This window comes from Ambystoma mexicanum, chromosome 3p (genome assembly GCF_040938575.1).
Source record: "Ambystoma mexicanum isolate Mex_15411 chromosome 3p, UKY_AmexF1_1, whole genome shotgun sequence".
Classification (NCBI taxonomy): Eukaryota; Metazoa; Chordata; class Amphibia; order Caudata; family Ambystomatidae; genus Ambystoma; species Ambystoma mexicanum.
Window position 1 is genome coordinate 202,590,035 of NC_090925.1, and position 20,333 is coordinate 202,610,367.

The window sequence follows — 20,333 nt, forward strand, 5'->3', positions numbered from 1 at the left end:
CGGTCCCATGGCTGCCCCAAGGTGTGGGCGCTGCATTTGAGGCAGGTTTGCAATCAGGGCTTGCGTAAGTGCCCCCAGACACTCCCTCATGGCAGTTGTGGATGCCTCAACAGCAGCAATGTTGGCAGCAATGGCTGTGGCAATGGCCCTCATGGAGTCATTACCATCGGCAATTTGTTGCCGCATTAGTTCAAGCATCGACTCATGTCGTGCCTCAACCCTTGACAGGCGAGCCTCGAAGGAGTCGTTGGCAGCAGGAGTGCTGCTGGCCGGGGTGGTGGTAGGCAGGGTGGTAGTAGGCAGGGTGGTGGATGGCACTTGCGTGGGGCCCACGTCCAGGGCACAGTCCTCCTCAAAGAGGCATATGTCTGACTCTCCAAGGTCTGAGTCGTGGAGGCAGGGATCGTCGCTGCTCTCGGCCTCTGTAGGGGGGGAGGCTGGTAATGGGGCTTGGGGTGGGTGTGGTGGACATGACTGTGTCACCCTCATTCTCCACATCGGCATCCACAACGTCTGCAGTGGTTGGCGGAGTGGGAATGGAAACGCCTCCCACTGTTGTGGGTGGCTGCTGCTGGACTCTGGCTGCAGTTGTTTCCTGCTGGGTTTCTGCCGGTGTGGCACACTGCCTGTTGCTCTGGGCAGTTTCTGGGGCTGGGGGTGGTGGTGGCGGTGGCCCAGGTCCCTTGCCGTGAAGTAGATGCACTTGCACCCCTGTAATGCCTGCCATCTTCCTCATCGGTGCCTGGGGGATAGAAGAGATGCAGGTCATCAGTGATGGTGTCACATGGCAGCGATAATCTATTGCGCTGTGATATGTTCATACATTCATGCATCCAATTATTACAGGGGTATGGCATTTGGTGTTCTGAGGGGGCATGTGGGCAATCAATGCATGGCTGGTGGCATGGCATTGGTATGGTGTCTTTGTGGTGAGTTACATGGGCACGGTTGAGTCATGTTGCACTTGTGTTGGGATTGGCACTCAGCATGCATTCTTGTGTGGCAGGGTGTGGCACACATTCTTGACTGGATATGTTGATGTGGGCCTGGGACATGCATTGCCTTGCCTAGTCTCACTTCCACGTCACTTGTGCCACATCATGGTTTAGCCTACAGGGATGTGATGGGTCACTCATCTTCTTCTGTGGATGATGCGGCGCCCACCTCCTGCTCTCTGATTCCCTCTATGGACTCGGGATCTATAAAGGTACTGGCTGTCTCCTCCCATGGCGTCAACTTCACTGGTGAGTGTGGGCCCCCGCCTGTCGCCATGGCGGCCCTCCTGTTCTCTGCCAGGATCTTCCTCACCCTGAGGCGGAGGTCATCCCACCGCTTGCGACAGCCGCGCACAATCCTTGGGGTGGTTCCCACTGCCAACACCCTCTGTGCGACCTCCTGACAGGCTTCCTTCTTTTTGGTCTGGGCCGCACGCTTCATGTCGGTACTCCTGATGGTGTCCGCATGCTGGGCCAGGGTGTCAGCGAGCATACTAAGCTCAGCGTCTGAAAAACGCTGTTTGCGCTTCCTGGGGGTCGTCTTCCTGGTTGCCTTGGACATCCTGGTTATTTTCTGCCACAGCACAACACAAAAGGACTGGTGGTTGGGGAGGATGGCAATGGATTGTGTTTTTAAAGATGGCTGCCGGCCCATTTCTGTTTCCATCGCGATGATGTAATTTCCGGGTCCGTTTTATGCGAACACGGTATTACCAGGCCGGTATTACCGTGCCGGTATTTAGGGGTTGGTATGAGGTGGTACCGCTATGGGCGGGTCCCGCGATGCCGGTATAGGGGAGTTGGAGGCACTTTAGCGGCATGTCGGTATTGCCACTACCGGCATGGGGGAACATGTGTGCTCATGCACTCGTAATCACCCGCAATTAGCGGGTTCATACGAGCACGGACCCGTTCATTCCGGCATGCCGGTATTGAACCCGCTTTTACCGGGCTACTCGTAATGAGGCCCATTGTCTCTTCTTCGAACATCTTACCAAGTTCTTAGACATCCACAAACTTCGAGAACTCAAAGAAGCAGGTTTCTGCTCCTGTCACTCCACGGAAACTGCTCTCCTGAATGTCTCCAACTTCCTCGCCTCTGCTAAGCACACCAGCCTATCCACTATCCTAATTCTCCTTGACCTGTCTGATGCCTTTGACACTGTTGATCACTGTGTTCTCCCTAATACTCTATTTCTTCTTGGTATTCGTGATCAAGCCCTTGCCTGGAATGAATCCTATCTTGCAACTTGCCAATTCCCTGTCTCCTGGAGGAACAACACCTTTCAACTCACTCCTCTAACTGTTGGTGGTTCACAAGGCTCTGTCTTGGGTCCGCTCCTCTTTACACTCTTTACACCTCTGCTCTTGGGGCACCTATCTCCTTCTTTGGGTTCTCATAGCAACTCTTCACAGACAACAACCAAATCTTCTTCTCTTTTCTTGAACTCTCCTCTGATCTCTCTAACAAAATGTTGAACTATCTCCCTACCATTAAATATTGGAGGTCTTTGCACTCTCTGATGTTAAACACTACCAAAACAGAGGTGCTCTTCTTCCCTGGCAAAAGCACTCGCTCATCTCTTCCCTACTCTTCTTCAACTAGAAACCTCGCGTCATCTATGGCCCTTCTCACACCTTCTCTACTTTCATCTTCATAACTGGAACAGCAGCTCTCCTCAACCTCCTAAATTTTAGGAGAATCAGGTACCTCCTTCCTTTCAACACGGCAAGCATCTCTTAACCACTCTTGTCTTCTCTAAACTGGTCTACTGTGCCTGCATCATCTTTGGTCTCCCCAACTATGTGTTCTGTCATCTCGACAAGATCATATACTTTGCTACCAGGACTCTCTTTGAAATCCCTCACTTCACACCTACTTTCTCGTACCGTCACCAGACTGGATGGCTGATGATGCAAAACAGGACCAGATTTTAATTTATTCTCGTGGTTCACAAATCTATCCACGGTAAGGCACCACTCTATCTATCCTCCTCTATCCAACTCTACAAACCTTCTTGTAATCTCAGCTCTGTCTCCTCGATTACCCTTGTGACTCCTTGTTCTCCCTGTACTTCCTCTAGCTTCCGCTCTTTCTCTCTTCTTCCTCCACGTGTATGGAATTCTCTTCCCCCAGACATCTGAGAAACTATCCACACGGATTTGTTCAACACCAAACTAAAACCCTACTTCCTTGCATCCGAGTTACCCCTCGTAATCTACTTCTCATCTGCCTGCTAGCTAAAATGTTCCCCCCGGCTCTAACCTGCCTCTGTCCATTACTTCTCTGCTTTCACTATGGCACTTCACCTATCATGGTCACATCCCGAGCACAGCTGGCGGTACCGCCTACCTGCACTTTAAAATGTCTAATGTTGGTTGTCCTTAATCTATGTATCTCCACTTATGGATTGGCCCCAGTGACTGTTCCATTTACTGCCCTCCACAACCTGGTCAGAATGTCTCTCAAACTCCCCCCATTGTAAGAATCTCACAGCGTCCAGTCATATCTGATTTCTTATCTATTGTATGTTGTTTTGTGATCAAAAAGAGCATTGTTCCTCCTGTGTGTGAAATTGTGTATCGCCCAGGAGGTGGCAATGCAGCAGACTAGTTGTCCATACACCCTGCCCTGAGAGATCCCAAGTCCACGGAGGAGGAAAGCATGACTAAAGGGTACGTCTGCTTAGTGAAAGAAGCAGTGATCCCAAACTGCATGACAGTAGAAGAAATAAAGGCAGAGTCTTCGGAGGACGAATGTTTCAAAATAATGCAAAAGGCAATTATGAATAGAGAGTGGAAACAGGTGCTGACAAACCCTGATAAATGCACACACCATGCCAAAGCAGCGTTGTAACAGCTGTGGAGAGTGAAGCATGAACTGACGTTCACTGACATTCACTGCGGATGGTTATCTCTACCAAGCCAATACCAAAAGTAATTGACCTGGCTCATCATGGGCATCAGGGGACAGCCAAGACAAAGGCTCGTCTAAGACAGAAGGTGGGGTTCCCAGGCCTGGAAGAGCTAGATGGTGACTTGGTCAAGTCATGTGTGTGGTGTCAAGCAGTGGCTCCTGTACAGAAAGCACCTGTGATTTAATCGATGGAGAGAAGCTGCAAACTATGGGACAAAGTACATATGGATTTGGGGTCCATGAGGAAGGAAAATCACTTTCTATTCATGGTTAACCAGTGGTCATGGTACCTGGAGGTGGAGTTTTTGGAATCTACGGCCTTCATGCATGTGCTGCCAGTGATGGAAAAGATTTTTGCAACTCATGGATATCCCTGAGAAATGTATATGGCATTCGTCATTGAAGAATCACTCCGTTGTGGCCAAGAGCCAATTGCGAGATGGAGTGCTTCATGAGAACACTAAACAAAGTATTCCCCATTGCCAGCGGACAAGGTGTATGCCTTCGAAAGGCAATGTGCCAGTTTTTGTTCGACTAACGGCTTACCCAGCACTGTTTAACAGGAGTCCCCCCAGCAGAGGCTGTTTCAAAAGTGCCCCAGGTGTCTACTGCCCAATCATGAATCCAAAGTCCCAAAGCAGATTGGTGATCAATCAGTGCAGGATGAGAGAAGATTAAATGATGAAGAGAACAGGAGAAGAGACTGGCGAGATCCCCAGCGGAAGCTAGGTGACTGATTTGATATTGTCACCCCACAGGGAAGTTGTCATTAACACATGAACCACAACGTTCCAGGTTGTTGATAAAAAAGGATCCATGATCACAGTATCAAATGGTCAAGACACTGTGACAAGAAACTCATGTTTCCTTCGAAAATCTGAAGGGACAGCAAAGAGATGAAGATGGCTGCACCACCAAGGGAGGATGGGTTGTCTCTGAGATCCAACTTGTTCCAGGAGTAAAGTGACAGCGAAGGGCCCGAAGTATATGATAATGCGAGGGACAAAGAGGACTGGTGTGGAGTAAACACCAGTAAAGATATGCCCCTGGATCTGGAACATGGCCGGAGGTATCCGCTGCTAATTGCAGAGGTCGACCTGAGTATCTACGTGATTGTGTTCTAGATGGATGATAATTGTTGATAGACAACAAAGTTTGAGTGGTTTGAGTTTTGTTGAAAAGTAATGTTATTTTGTTTCTTGTTATGATAATGGAGGAGTTTTAAGATCTCTTTAAGAGAGGCCGTGCTGAGACGTCAACACGGCCCTCGAATAAAAGGGGTGTCACGTGATGAGCCGGGGAGAGCACGAACGGAGCCTGATAGGAATACACGCTGTCTCTGTGTCACCGATTTCAGGAGAGCCTGGCTCCTTGTAAGTGTGTTCCCCGGCCCCATAACACACCCAGTCACTGTGAGTTTGTAAAGCACTGCTTGTCTATTGCCCTCTTCATTTGTCCTCACCACGCAAGCCAAGTATCAATACCTTGTGCAGAGGTGGATTTAACGGTCGCCAGGCAGACAAACAGCAAGCGGGCCCCTGTGCTTGGCTTCATCCCTTCCACACAGCACAGGACCCTTTCTGCTGTTACTCCAGTCCAGCTCCTATCATTATGGTGAATCAATGATTCACTTACTCTCCAGTCTCGACGTTTTTAATTTCTCCCTTTCAATCCTTGGCCAGTGGAGTCAGGTACGAATGAGACGTGTCCACATCACATGCTGTGTTATGTGCCGGTGCCACGAGGAAGAAAAAGGAGCCACCATTGCCCAGGCCTAGCCGTAACAGGGTGCTGTGTGCTGGTTGGAACACAGTCGTGCAGTGTTTGCTGTCTGATGAGGTGCTGCTGCCAACTAAATGACAGGTAAACTAAATGGGCCTCATTACGAGTAGCGCGGTAAAACCGTGGTCATTACCAGCATGGCGGAACGAGTGGGTCCGTGCTCGTATGATGCTGCTAATAGCGGGTTATTATGAGTGTGCGAGCGCGCACGAACCCCCATGCCGGTAATGGCCTTACCGGCATGCTGCAAAAGGCCCTTCAACCCCCAGATAGCGGCATCATGGGACCCGCCGATAGCGGCACCGCCTAGGAGGAACCCCTAAATACCGACCCGGTAAATCACTTTCTATTCATGGTTAACCAGTGGTTATGGTACCTGGAGGTGGAGTTTGTGGAATCTACGGCCTTCATGCATGTGCTGCCGGTGATGGAAAAGATTTTTGCAACTCATGGATATCCCTGAGAAATGTGCTCGGACAATGGGTCTACATTTCATTTGAGAATCTGCACGACAAGGACTTGGGCCAGAGCGGGCAGAGGCTTCAAAGCGGGGCAGGCGGCGCTTATTATACCGAGAATGCATGTTGCAGTGCAAATAACAGGCGGTGAGTGCCCCAATCCCCATGAAATGGTTCTCATATGTGGGAAGTGTGCAAATATTATCAGGGTGATAAGCAATGAGGGAAACTTAAGTGGAAAAAAACCTAGCAAAAATCGTCACTGCCAGCAAATGTCTCCTCTCCCTTGAAGGACTGGCCGGACCACCACTGCAATCAGCGGTGGCCCCATCCAATCTGTGCTGGCATCGGGCAAGGGGATTGCAAGTCCCAGAAACCACTGTGCTTGCATGCCTGGCCTGCTACTGCAGCACTGCACTACAATCGCATTGATTCCTTTTCCACCTTGCACCCTTCAAATGCACTCCCAGAGGAGGCTTTCCTGGGGTCTAGTTCAATCAAGGTGGCCATGCGGCTGCTCCTTCTCTGCGTACACCCTGCAGGAATCACAGACCCACTGCCAGCAGCAATTGTGTCGTGGTCACTGCGCCGCAAGAGCACCACAGTCGCCTTGCAATGCCGCTCCTCACTTCTTGCTCCCTCTCAGACGACCACGGGGCACAGCAGGGACACAATATCAATCTGTCACTCGGGTCAGAATGGGACCCATCGAAGGACCGGCTTTAGGCCCGGGCGACGGCCCGTGGTGTCGTAGCCCCCGCCACGCCAGCTTGGGGCCCTGCATACCCTCGTTTTTTTTTACTATGTTTATTTCAGGTGAAAGACTAGAAAAACAGTCCAAAACGAACTAAGACTAAACAAAATTAGCGCAGAATACAATAAACATTACACGGAAAGGCAGTAAACCACAGTCACTCTGAACTCAAAACAATGCAAGGCCTTCTGGAAATAGAGTGCGCCACTGACTGGGTAACTTGGCCGTGCACTGTGCACGCTGAGGGGACGAGGACCACAACGAACAGTGAGATTAGGGTGACCAGACGTCCGGGTTTTCCCGGGACAGTCCGGGGAAATCACCTGACGTCCCGGGGTCCCGGGAGTTTTTTTAGTTTATAAACCCCGTCCGGGGTTTTGATTACAGACCTTTTTGCCGTTTTGTTTTTGCCGGGCCCCGATTTCGAAATCCCGAAATCGGGTCCCGGCGCAACTTTTCCTGTGAGAATGGGCCCCCATTTCCTCCCCCTTCCCCTCCCCAGCGCTCTCCTCCAATGCGAGGAGTGTGCTTGTTAGCACACCCCCTCCATGACCCCCGCAACGGGCCAACGAAATAGAAGTAGGACTAAAGTCGAATGTGTATTTTCTTTAGTCCTACTTCTATTTCCATAGACCGTCCGGGTTTTTTTTTTTAGAAAATCTGGTCACCCTAAGTGAGATGTTTAAAGGAGTCGCTCTTTGTTAATAGCCCTGGACTAGTGTATCGCTAAAGAAACATGCAGCATTCCTACAAGCCTGCCTGGGCCATCTTTAGAAGGTTGAAACCTAGCTCCTTCCTCACATCCACATCCTTCACTCAATTAGACACCTTTCACCTCGTAATGGACCACTATGAAATCCTCTAACACACTATTAAATACGTAACTAATTACACAGCCAGCGAGGATATTAATATTGTATGGCCCGGCGCAGTGAATGTTGCGTGCAGCTTCTCATTTCTCTTGCCGGCTAATGGGTTTGCTCCAGTGGTCGAAGTGTACGAAAAGAAGTAGTGGAACTATGTTCCCTACTGGCCTGCACCGCTCCCCCCAAACCCCATTGATGTACCCCCTCCCATGCACAATACAAACCCCAAAACACATGCGCCTGACGTGTAAGGGAACATCCAGTGCAGTGCACTGAAAGTGCAAGTTTCAACGTGTTCCTACACCTTTATTTTAAAACGAAACCGTTCCGGAACACTTTCTTTTTAAAAGAAAAGTATAGGAACGGTAAAACCTATTTAAAAGAAGTAGAGGAGCATCTCCCAACCGCTCCCACCCACTTCGACCACTGGTTTGCTCTGCAAACTGAAATGGAGTACCACTGTTTTGCATCAGATAAATACAGGCAGGTCTTAAGTGGTCTGCTTCCCTGTCATCATGGGCGCTGGGGCTGTCAGGTGACACACAGTTAAAAGCCATAAAGATCTACATGGTGGCCTTTACCTCTCAACCAAAGCTGCCCCTTACAGCAGTCTATCACCAAGGCAGGTCATTCTTGAAGTGGCATGGCCCAAGACACTCCTTGGTTTGTGTTGTTGTTATTCTGTACACAGAAAATCAGAACTTGTGTACTCCGAAACCCCCGGCTGGCCAATAGAGCCGAGGTTTGGTCAGAAGTACTTTAAGACGAGATAGCTGCACCCTTGAGATGGATGGGGGTGCAAATTCATTACCCCAACACCAATCAATAAGAGTCAGTTTAATGACAAGTACAAAAAACGGGGAGTCATGGATATCAGCAGTGATGCGATCGACCTTCTCGCTTCAACTCCAATGAACTTCATACAAGTTCTAACATTTATACTCAAAACTCGTCATAATTGATGTGTAACACTCAAAAGTTAATATGCAATTCTATTGGTTAGGAAAAGGTAACTTTACTATAGGTACTATATCTGGATACGGTAACAGAGTGAGAGGATTGGGTAAACACTGTCAGGTGGGCATCTAAGCCCTTCCTTCAAAAACGACTATTGTAGACGTCACTAAAAGTACGACGTCTCATTGGTTCTACTAACTATAGGCCCTTGGTCCATTGTGATTGGGTTTGCACCAACCCCAGGCATAATTTTCTACTTTGCTTAGTAGAACACAGAATGGTCGGCCAGGTGTGGCGTGCCCCTTAGTTACCCAGCCTTCCTCTGATTATGGTTACAATCAATCATCACTTTAGTAGCCATGTGTCAATTAGCTCACTGTGGTTGGCCTCGAAATTGCATCTTCTGTCTGGAAAGGTTCTGATATCTCTGCTTGGTCCAATGCCAATGTGAACCTGTGCTTCTTCTTGCTCGGCTGATCACGTGAGTCCCACTCCGTGAATTTGTCTTGTTTCTCTCAATTTGTGTATTTGATTTTCATTTCACCCGCCACCTGCCTTTGCCTTATTATCTCGATCCTTCAGAGGCAGGATATTCTGTTCTTGGTTTCAATTAAAAATAGCTACTGTTCATAGCTTCTATTGGTATGACCTTGGTTTCCCTGGCACGAGTTGCCTCTGCCGAGTTTCGATTCAGCCGTCTCTTCTCGTTTTGCTAAATATGAATCTCTGCTCGTTTGGCCTTTAGTAACCTGGGTTGGTTCTGCTTTGTTTGCAAAGTGGAAATATACTTATAATAAGGTACTTAGTTTGAGGTACATTATGTATAATGGCGCTTGCCACACTACTTTTCTACTTAGCATAGAAAACCGCACTTTTTCATTAGCTTTCTTGCGGTTCCAAGCATATTTATAGGTGTAAACTGGTTGAATATCTTCATCTTGCTTTGTATTTCAACACCATTCTTCCCCTTTAGGTTCCCAATATCTTTATTCATGGCATTTCGTCTCTGTGCATCATGTTTAGGTTGTTATTTATTCTATCTGCCCGTTAGTGCGGGCCCTTGTGACATCACCATTCATCTTCCATTAAAGCCTTTTTGGTTTCTTCCGGGACAGTACTTAGGCAACCTTCAACTCGTTTCATTTGCTGGTAGGGTTTCCTCAATGGATACCTTACTGTCCATGGTTTTCTGGGTATCGGTACTTCAATAGGTGTTGCTCTTCTAATAGGCACTGGGCAGAGCCCCACTGCGGCACTTTTCTGGTTTATTTGTTCATCATACGTCACATATTTTGGTGGGAACATTCCTGGAACTTCAAAATGGGTGACTGGAATGCAGGCTTTATTTGGGACCTCCTCTACACTACCCCCTCTGGGTGATTATTACTCGGTTCTTGTGTATTCATCTTCACTCGATCCCCTGGGTTCATCCCTTCTTCGTCCTCCGGATGTGTACATGACGGTTTGAAGAAGTGTCTCTTTGGAATCCAGATTTGTATTACTCCTTTCAGGCTTCCTGCTGTCCTTACATGCTCGTCCTTATTCCATGTCATCAGTTGACATTGTCATTTGGGCTGCAATAAACCCATCTTCCCACATAATTTCTGTGTTTCCTTGGATAGAGAAACTTTGTTCCTTCTGGTGCGTGAATGCTGGCCTTCACAAAGTCTCTTATTTCTTCATCAGTCAGGTGTTTGGGCTTCCATCCTGGCTTGACGTCAATCATGATCTTCATCCCTATGGCTTTTTTCGCAGTCTTCTGACATTGAGAGATTATTATCTTGATAACACAAACCACTAGCAGTATCATCACTAGCAGGGCTTCCAAGAACTTGAATGCGTCTGCCATCCACTGTGGGACCCCATGAAAATAGTGATCCAAACCAGCTGTCATCATTAACTTCGGCAGTTTCATAGATCATCTGGTTCTGTAGTTTTGTCAGCATACCTATGGCTTCTGTTTAAAGTCCCATTGTCCTCATCGTGAGAAGGTATAAATGTGCAACATAATTCTCTGATTTTTGCACAAACTCCTCCATCCATAGCTGTGATCATGTCAAGGACATATCTGTTCTGGAGAGTCATCAGTTGGATGGCTCTTAGCTCTTCCTTGATTCCTTGATTACATTGAATCCTTTTATGGTCATGTTGATGGTTTGCTGTAACTCCCATCTGGTTATCTGTAACCATTTGGTATTTGCTCCAACTTGGAATCTTGGCATGAGGATTGCCGCGAACACTGATGAGGTGAGGCTAAACAGTCTGTGTTCATATGGGATTGCATGAAATGCTTCTTCAGATTTGGCAGAGAAGTAATTTTCCCTTTTCAATCGAGTTATCAGTTCCACAGATCTCCTTTTTTTAAGTGAACATCTGCTTTTGGGAAACTGTGAATATTCAAGTCACTTTTCGGGATCACTAATGCTGGAACATGGACATTCACTATTGTGCATAGTCTCTTGGCAGTCTGATGTAAGCTTTAGATCCACATGCCCAATAATGATCCATAATTACGGCAGTGCCATGAATCATTCCTGGGGCCAAGCCTGATTTGCATATGGTCTTTCTCTTCTGTAATGGATTGGCAGGCGAAGAACGATGGTCTGGAGGGTTGCCCCGAGCAATGCCAGTGGTTAAGATTCAGTCTAAACCTTCCAGCCATCACCTTTTTGTTTTTGCTTTGTCACCCCGAGTGGGACGGGTATGCCCAGACGTGGGTCCCGTGCCTGCTGGGCCTAGAGACCCAAGCTACTCCTCACTGATGAGCCCCAACAAGGGTGAAACATGTTTGGGGATGCTTGTGGTCTCGTGCAGAAGGGATGTGACCTAGCAGTTCGGGCTGGACTTTCCCTTTTGGGGTGGGGCCAAGCCTGATTTGCATATGGTCTTTCTCTTCTGTAATGGCTTGGCAGGCGAAGAACAATGGTCTGGAGTGTTGCCCTGAGCAATGCCAGTGGTTAAGATTCAGTCTAAACCTTCCAGCCATCACCTTTTTGTTTTTGCTTTGTCACCACGAGTGGGACGGGTATGCCCAGACGTGGGTCCCGTGCCTGCTGGGCCTAGAGACCCAAGCTACTCCTCACTGATGAGCCCCAACAAGGGTGAAACATGTTTGGGGATGCTTGTGGTCTCGTGCAGAAGGGATGTGACCTAGCAGTTCGTGCTGGACTTCCCCTTTTGGGGTGGGGCCAAGCCTGATTTACACATGGTCTTTCTCTTCTGTAATGGCTTGGCAGGTGAAGAACGATGGTCTGGAGGGTTGCCCCGAGCAATGCCAGTGGTTAAGATTCAGTCTAAACCTTCCAGCCATCACCTTTTTGTTTTTGCATGAATCATTCCTGGAGCATCGAAAACTCATCCACAGTTCTGATTCTCTCCCATTTTTCTTGTGCCATTATTCCTGAAGCAGAATTTTGGGCTTTCCAGTGGAACAATCTGTAGGGGTCCTCCTCTGTCTTCGACCCATGTGAAAAGTTTTGCAAGCTTTGGCCATAATCGTTTGCATCCATTTTGCACTATGTTGATGGTAGGCTTCTAGTGACCGAAGACCATCCATGCTCGGCATATCACTACTCCTTTTTCCCATCCGTCTGGTGAAAGCACTGTTCCCCAAATTTGCATTTGGCCTCTGTTCTTCCATCTCTGAGCTTCTTGTGGAGTTTTTCCTTGAACATTTAGCTTCTGGTTCGCTTCTCTTCTGATTTCTGCTCCTTTAACTCCAGGCTTCTCATATCTGATCACAATGTGTTTCGTCTTTCCATTGTTTCTTGTCTTTATGTCCTGTACATAGTCGTCTTCATTGGATCAGTTGCTTCAGTTGCCCATTTCAGTGAGGCATCACTTCCCAGGAACTGGCCTCTGGTCTTGCACATTGCTATGTTTGATAGACAGTGTGCTGTCTGGACATCGATTTCTACAATTACGAAGATCTTGGACTTCCCCATGCTGTATGGTAGGAGTGCCCAAACAAAGCATTCCCCTCCTGAATTTCGTCTTCCAACTTCTTTCATGTGCTGGTAGCAAATGTTGTTCACCAGATGTGCTGTGCTATCCAGGTAGTCGTTTAGTTCGTTGTCATCTCCATGCATGCTTCTCTTGATTCTTAGTGTTTTCCTGTAATTTTCTATTACTACATCCCTGAATGCATCTGTATGGCTCCTTCTTGCTGGATGGTTCTTAGGTATCGTTGGTCCATGGTGCTGGCTTCCTCATCTGCACCATTTGAGTAGACAAAAGTCTGGCAGTTCATTCCTTGTCCTCATACATATTTTTCCTGCTGGTTATAAATGTCCATCTCATCCACCCTTACATTGGTCCGGTATATGGCTATACTGTGGAACTTGCACTTGTCCCTTTCGTTGGAACATATATGTTTGTCACTGCTGTCTCTGTGGGTTTCTTCTTCAGCTCCTCTAGTCTTTCCACTATGTCTGCTTCCTTCATTTGGCTCTTTATTTTACTTGTCGTGATATTTTCCATAGTAGGCAGTCTTTTCTTCTCTGAGGCTTTGAATTGTGGTTCCGCAGTCATTGACACTAGGCCTGTTGTGTGTGCATTCAGTGTTTGTATGCGTGTGGTTGTCAGTAATCTTTCTTCATTCACTCTTTGCCGACCCTGTCTCCAGCCTTTCTTTTTGTTTGTTACCACAAGTGTGTGTGTGTCATAGCTAATCACATCCATTTCAAGCTTATTCATTCCACCATCAGATCTTCTAGGGACCGGAATGACTATGTAAGGTCTGGGTGCCTTTGTGGGTTTCATGCGTGCATCATTAGGTGGGTGCACTGGAATTGGAACACTTTGTCCACCAATAAAAAATGCAGTTCTGATTGTTAATGAGAGTAAAACAATCATGAATATGATACATAAATACATTATGCCCCTGAAGGTCAGGCGGCAGCATTTACTTCCAGGGAAACGTGGACGTCTCCCCTCCTGTGGGAGGACAGGATTGCTGCTCTGGATCCACATCTCGATCATTCGCAAAATGCCTACCTTTTACTATACTTCTTTAGACAATATTGACTGTCGGATTTTGTGTTTAAGCGGTTCAGGTGTCCTACAAGTGTCCCCCCTCTTGCGGGCGTGAATTGTCTCTTATTTCAGGATACAGTTCCTTTGCTAAACTATTGGAAAGATCAAATCAAATAACACTTCGGCAGGTCCTTTTACCGTGCATGTTCAAAGTAGGTCAGCTCCCAGTCCACTACTCGGATTTGCTTCAGTCCCGAAGACATGTTGTATCCTGGTCAGGATGAAGAATAGAGACAAATAACAACAAATGGAAGAATGTGAAACCCTTGACACTGCTTCCTCGATCTGTGCCTCGGCAGAACATTTTTAGAATCTCCTCAGATAGTTCTGTTGATGGTTAGAAAGTTCTATTTGTAGCATGATTCCATGCAAGAGCATGCCCATCTGTGCAACATTAGGTGGATCTCTGATGAATGTGAGGACGTCAACATCGGTCGGTCTCCCCACTAGCTCTGGAAAGTCAGTGACGAGATGAAAAAGGAACTTGTGAGCCAATCTTCTGTCTTCTAGTGACAGGGACATCCGTCCTGTCTTGCTGAGTTTCAGGATTGTGTGCTTTCTCTTCAATGTAAACAATGTCTGCACTGTCCGTTCGCGTGGAGTGCAACTAGGATCACAATTTTATTTAGGAGTTGGCTTAGATGTTCTGTATTCGCTGGATCTCGAAGAAACGTGAGTGTGTCTGTCGTTCTTCTGACAAGATTTGGACAGTCTTTGATTATGTGAAAGAACAATGTATTGACAAACTCATTTATTTCCTTCTCTGCTTGAGACATTTGGTTTCTCCTCATTGTATTCAGGAAGTAAGAGGAATTGTTCGGTAATTACAGTAAGCAATCTTTTAATTGCCTTTTCATTTTCGAGATCTTGAAGAAAGTCAGAAATACTGATGAGTCTCCCCACCAATGGCGGGTATGATCTTAGCACTAGATTCAAGTATATCACCACATCTTTGGTGATGTCGCTACTGCGGGGCACCATAAGTGATTCCGAATAGGGTCTTGGTGTGGAATGAGTCGGGATACTGTATTTTCTTCCAATTTATGTGTCCTAGATCAAAATTTGGCATAGTCTTTCTTATCAAGGCTTTAAGTGTGCCTCAGTCCGAGGTTCAAAGTCAACAGATTATATTTTGGCTAATACATGCAGTTCTCTTCTTCACCCTTGAACTAGGATGCACAGAGTGTCAGTTTATATGTTCTTAACCCCTTTTTTGCTTAGAAGATGTGTCATATTTAAACCACAATTTACAAAAGTTCTTTATCTTTGTCTGGCTGGTCATGCGTCATTTTTCTTCGTCATGGATCTCGTCTGCACATGCTGTGGTTCATCCCCATCGCTCGTAGACTCCTCTTGTTGGGGTGCAGGCAGGGGACCTTCTCCGATGTAGGGTTTTATATCACCCAGAAAAATCCAAGCTCTCCTGCCTTGTAGTTTTACTGCGGACGGAGTGCAGTCCTCTACTGTGAAGGGGCCCTTAAATTGTGGCTCATCCCACTTTTTACTCGTATGGTTCCTTACAAGGATGGTTCTCCAGGGAAAATGGAGGGTACACAAACGCCATGTGCTGTGTCTGTACTAGTATCTCCTTCTGTGTTCCGTGCTTTTGTCGATGCTGCAGCTGGTCTGAAATTACAATAAGGCAAGATGTCATGCAATTCAAGTAATTTTGCATTTCAGACCCTAACATTTCTCCTGTTGACTGGGCATCACATCTAGCTCTATCTCTGGGTGTCAGAGGAGTATGCATTTTTCTTCCTGTGGCTATCTCGTGTGGCGTAAGATGATGGTCAGAACTGGGTTGGTTTCTAAGTGCATACAATGCCACAGGAAGGCAGTCCAACCATCCCTTTCTTAGAGTAAGCTTCAACTTGGCTATCCTCTCCTTTAATAAACCGCTGAGCTTCTCACAGAGTCCGTTACCTTGCGGATGATACACCGACCAGAACTTGTGCTTTATACCAAGCAGCAAGCTAATCTGTTTGAATGTCTCGCTTACAAAGTGAGCTCCGTTATCTGCTCTCATGACCTCGCACACTCCCCACCTGGGGAACACGGCACAGTTCGAGTCTGGGTGTGTAGAGGGACCTGCCTCAATCCATCTAGAGAATGGACACACCACAACAATTAAGTATCTGAACCCGTTACATACTTGAATCATGTCGACGTAATCGACATGCAAGTGCTGAAAAGGCCCATTTGGCCTTGGGATGACTCCTCTCATTACCTTTAATGAGTGCCCAGCTGTGAATTGTTGGCAGATTATACAGTTCACTATAAAGAATGCAATGTGCTCGGTTAAATTCGGTATGAACCAGTCTTCTGCGAGTGTTGCTGCTAAGTTTTGTCATGTGTGCCAGATAATGCAACTGCTCCAGCGCTATTTTTAATAGGGCTACAGGCATCACTGGTTTACCAGTGCTGTCACAAGCTGTCAGAGGGGTTTAAAGAACACCCTCGTTGTTTCCAAAGATTCTTCTCTTCCTGTGGTGCCTCCCCTTGAAGTTCCATCAATTGTGTTTGCCCTAGATTGTTATACCCTTCAGGTGTCGTTCGTGCAACCATCACTCTCTGATTGGTATGGATGACATCCACTTCCATGATCGTCTCACATTTGGATGCCATATGCTTGGCTTCCATGTCTGCTGCTTGATTTCTGCATGAGATAAAATCTGTGCCTTTTGTGTAGGTGGCGTATTTCACGACCGCTATGCCCACTGGGAGCTGTACTGCCTTAATCAGCCTGTCCAATAAGGCTGCGTGCTGCACTGGCGTGCCGTCTGCTCAGAGGTAGCCCCTCCTTTTCCAGCAGGCTCAGCTTGCGTGTACTGTCGATGTCACATAGGCGTAATCACTGTACACTGCTACTTCCTGGTCTGTGTGATTCTCAATGGCGAGTATCATTTTGCATACATTGAATAGTGCATTCCTGGAGTTGAACATACTATGCCTTCCTCCGTGAACGAGATTGTCATGTTTAACTTCATCATTAAATCTCGACCCAAAATGTTTACTGTGGTCTGACGTGAATATAATAACGGCACGTTCATCTCACATTCTCCTATTGAGACTGGAAGTGCATTTGTGAAGGGAACACGACATGTAGCTCCTGTGAAACTCTCAGTATCTATGGCCTCGCTGGACAAGGAAAACTTGCCTTCACATATGCACAAGCGTGTTGTACCCATGTCAATTAAGAAGGAATATTCTTTATCCCCTATAATGACATCCAGCATAGGTTCCCGGTGAGGGTCTGGTGCCACTGATAGGATTGAACACATCAGGGTTCCCAGTGAGCTGTCCTAGTCCATATATAATTTTGTCCCACCTTGTGAGAATGGACTTCCCCCATCACCAGAGTTACTCCTTATTCCAGGGTTCATGGTCTGCCCTGAACTTGCTGTTTGTGACAATTGCAGCGGTGACCATTGGGACAGCCCTTGTGGGTAACTCACTATATGTTGGGGCTGTGGGTTTTGCTGAGCTCCTGGTGTTTGCTGTTGGACCGTGTGATTCTATGCAACTCCCTGCTGTAAAATGGTAGGTGGATTCACCGTACCTGCTCCCATACCTTGGCAGTTTTGCACCATGCCTTGCTTTCTGCATGTGCGCGCTAAATGCCCAGTCATCCCACACAACCAACATACTGGCGGTGGTCGGATCATTTGCCCATTTGACATATCTTGATTGCCATTCTGCACATTTTGGAAACCTCCTTGATCATTCTGAAAACCTCCCTGATTACTCTGCCATCCACTTCCTCTTCCTCTGGGGTAAAACCCAGTACTGCCCTGATTAATCTGCTGTGGATTATTGACCTGCTGCATGCTCGATTCAGCTGTACTAGTTATCATGGCTCCCTTTAGAGCATATTTTGACAATTTCTTCTGCACTAATTTAGCTTCCTCACCCTTTGGTGCAGTTCCTTTTTGCGATTCTATTCTTGCAGTAGCCTGCAATAGTGTGCGATGGTCAGCTGTATTTCTGCCCAAGGTTTAGCCTCAATTCCTACCAATTTCTTGAGCTGTTTCTGTACCGGCTCTGGCAGCCCTTGGCACAATATATGGTAGAACACAGGTATAGATTTCGTCCAGATTCATGAGTCTCGAGTACCCACGCGTCTTGAAAATTCTGTATGTAAATCAAAGGATCCTCAGACTCCTTCATTTTACGTGTCATTATAGCTCCTATATCGGAAGTGTCTGGGTAAAGCACTCATAGTGCCTTCCATACTGCGGCTCTGCAATTGTTAAATGGAGCTCCATCATGTGCCGTGTTAATTGTGGTAACACATAGGTAGCCTGCTCGTGTCCATACATCGTCTGCTCTCTCACCAAGTATGGCGATTAGGAGACCCTTGATATCCCCTATAGCTAACGTGTTCCCATTTTTTCTAACTCGTGTATCCACTTTCCAGCTCCCGATGTCAGCATTGGAAGCTTGTTTTTCAAGTTTTCTCGATCCATGTGTGGCCATGGAATGTATTGTGGTCTCGCCCTCCCCCTTCTCGAGTAACGGGAATTGGGATGAATAGTCCTCTCTCTGTTCTCTCATTGTTCTCCTGTCTATTGCAGGGGTAATATTCCCGCATCGCTGCCTGCCTGGCAACATCCTTAGCCTGTCCACATAGAGCGGTGATGACACCCACCTATGACCGTGAGATACTTCTTCATGTCAGTCTGACTGTGTGGCTGACTCTGATGCCCTCGGTGCAGACTCACCAGTGTCTGACCACCTTATCCCTTTCTCCCTTGGGAGTCGTCTTTCCCACCTTCTTTCTTCCTCTTTTTCCTCGCATCCTTCCCTTTCTGAGTCAGACATTGTCTGTGCCCAACTCGTGCCACTTCTAGTGTCGTCTTTGTTCCTACTTATTTCTAGTCTATCCAGGGATAGTTCTCTATTCCCACTACTTTGGGAGACATTGTAAGAGGATTCAATTCAACACTACAGCTAAGTCAATGCGTAGTCTGGGATACTGAATGGAAACCCTTATTGATATATCTTTATGTCCAGTTCATGCGTTCTGGATGACTACCCCTATATAACACCCCTCTCTTTGAATCCCCCTGACCCCACTGAGCCAAGAAGTAGTTCTGTTCTGCAAGTTAAAAGGTTTAATTGATAATTTAAACAATAGATATATATATCACACTTTATAATAATTTAATAATTGAATATCACACTGAATCTGAGCAGTAATCAATAATGGATAGTCTGGCACTAGCACACTTCTTTATAATCAATGATGAGTGGTTATAGGATGGCTAAGATAGCAACACTGGTAAATAGGGACAGAAGAATAATGTGGTAGAGAATGCTTTATATAAGTTCAGATGGATGTAATGTTGAAAGAAAATGCAATACAGAAAATACTCAATATGATTTCAACAAAACAATGTAATCACTTTTCTCTGGCAATCCCCTCCCCCCTTTATGCAATGCAAGGAAATGGAAGGAAAGCACACAGTTCTCAGAAATGCAATCAAATGTAATTCAGTTCACCCCAGCAAGCTTAGACTACAGAAGTTAGAAACACAGGCCCAAAATGCTTTTATATGTGCTTTTAAATGCTGGCAATGAAGTGAAAAATATGCGAAAATGCTTTTAATTCCCTCTAGAGGTTCAGGGTGAGTGGTATCAAGTTAATATTAGTCCAGACTCACTTTAGCAAGGATCTAGGAGTAACTAGCAGGTTAAACGAATTTTTGGCAACTGAAAGCAAGAAAACTGCTGTTTTCACACGTTGAGAAATTTTCAAATCGCGGCATATTCGCAAGTGCGTTTTTCGGGATTACAGAGGAACTACAAGGACTAGCACTATCGTTTCGGGGTCATAGGACATCCTAGGGCCTCAGCTTCCAGATGAAAGTTACTGCATGTCTCTAGGACAAACGGTCGCGGAGATATGAGCGATTTTGTGAAGGTTGTTTTTCGGATTTGCAATTTTAAAAGTTACTCAATTTGACAAGTGAAGCTTTGAAAATGACATGTGTCAGTTGTGCAGCTGCAGAATTAACAAATGACAGGGGTGCAGCTTGCAAAGGACAGTTCTACTTAGATTAAAATAGCTTGGATTAGATTTATTTTAAAACTAAGAGATTTGGTTTCGCACAATCTGATCTAATTACTCACAAAATATTTTAGAAGATCTGGGTCGCGCCACGGACGGTCTCGGCACACAGCGTCTGGTCTCTGGAACTGCTCTCTGTCCTGGACACCGGTTTTCTGGCCACGGACAGTCTTTCTGGGTCAGCACTGCACTCCTGTCCTGGGTTCTGCTAGGCACCGGTTCTCTGGGTCGGGTCCTGCCTTCTCTTTGGATATTTCTGTCACCGGGTTCTTGCAAAAGTTCTTGGCAAAATTCAGACGGCTCGCCCGGCTGTCTGAAGAGTTCAGTTGCAAAAAGATTTTGAGGCCTGCTGACAAATACTCTTGCTGGCAGTGGCCTTTTTGGTTAAGGTTCTGTAGTCTCTGTTTATCTTGGAGTCTAAGTTTTGGCTCTCTGAAGGTTGATGGAGGTAAGGTATGGAATTTTGGCAGAGCTTCCAGCTGCAAGTGGAAAATGAATTC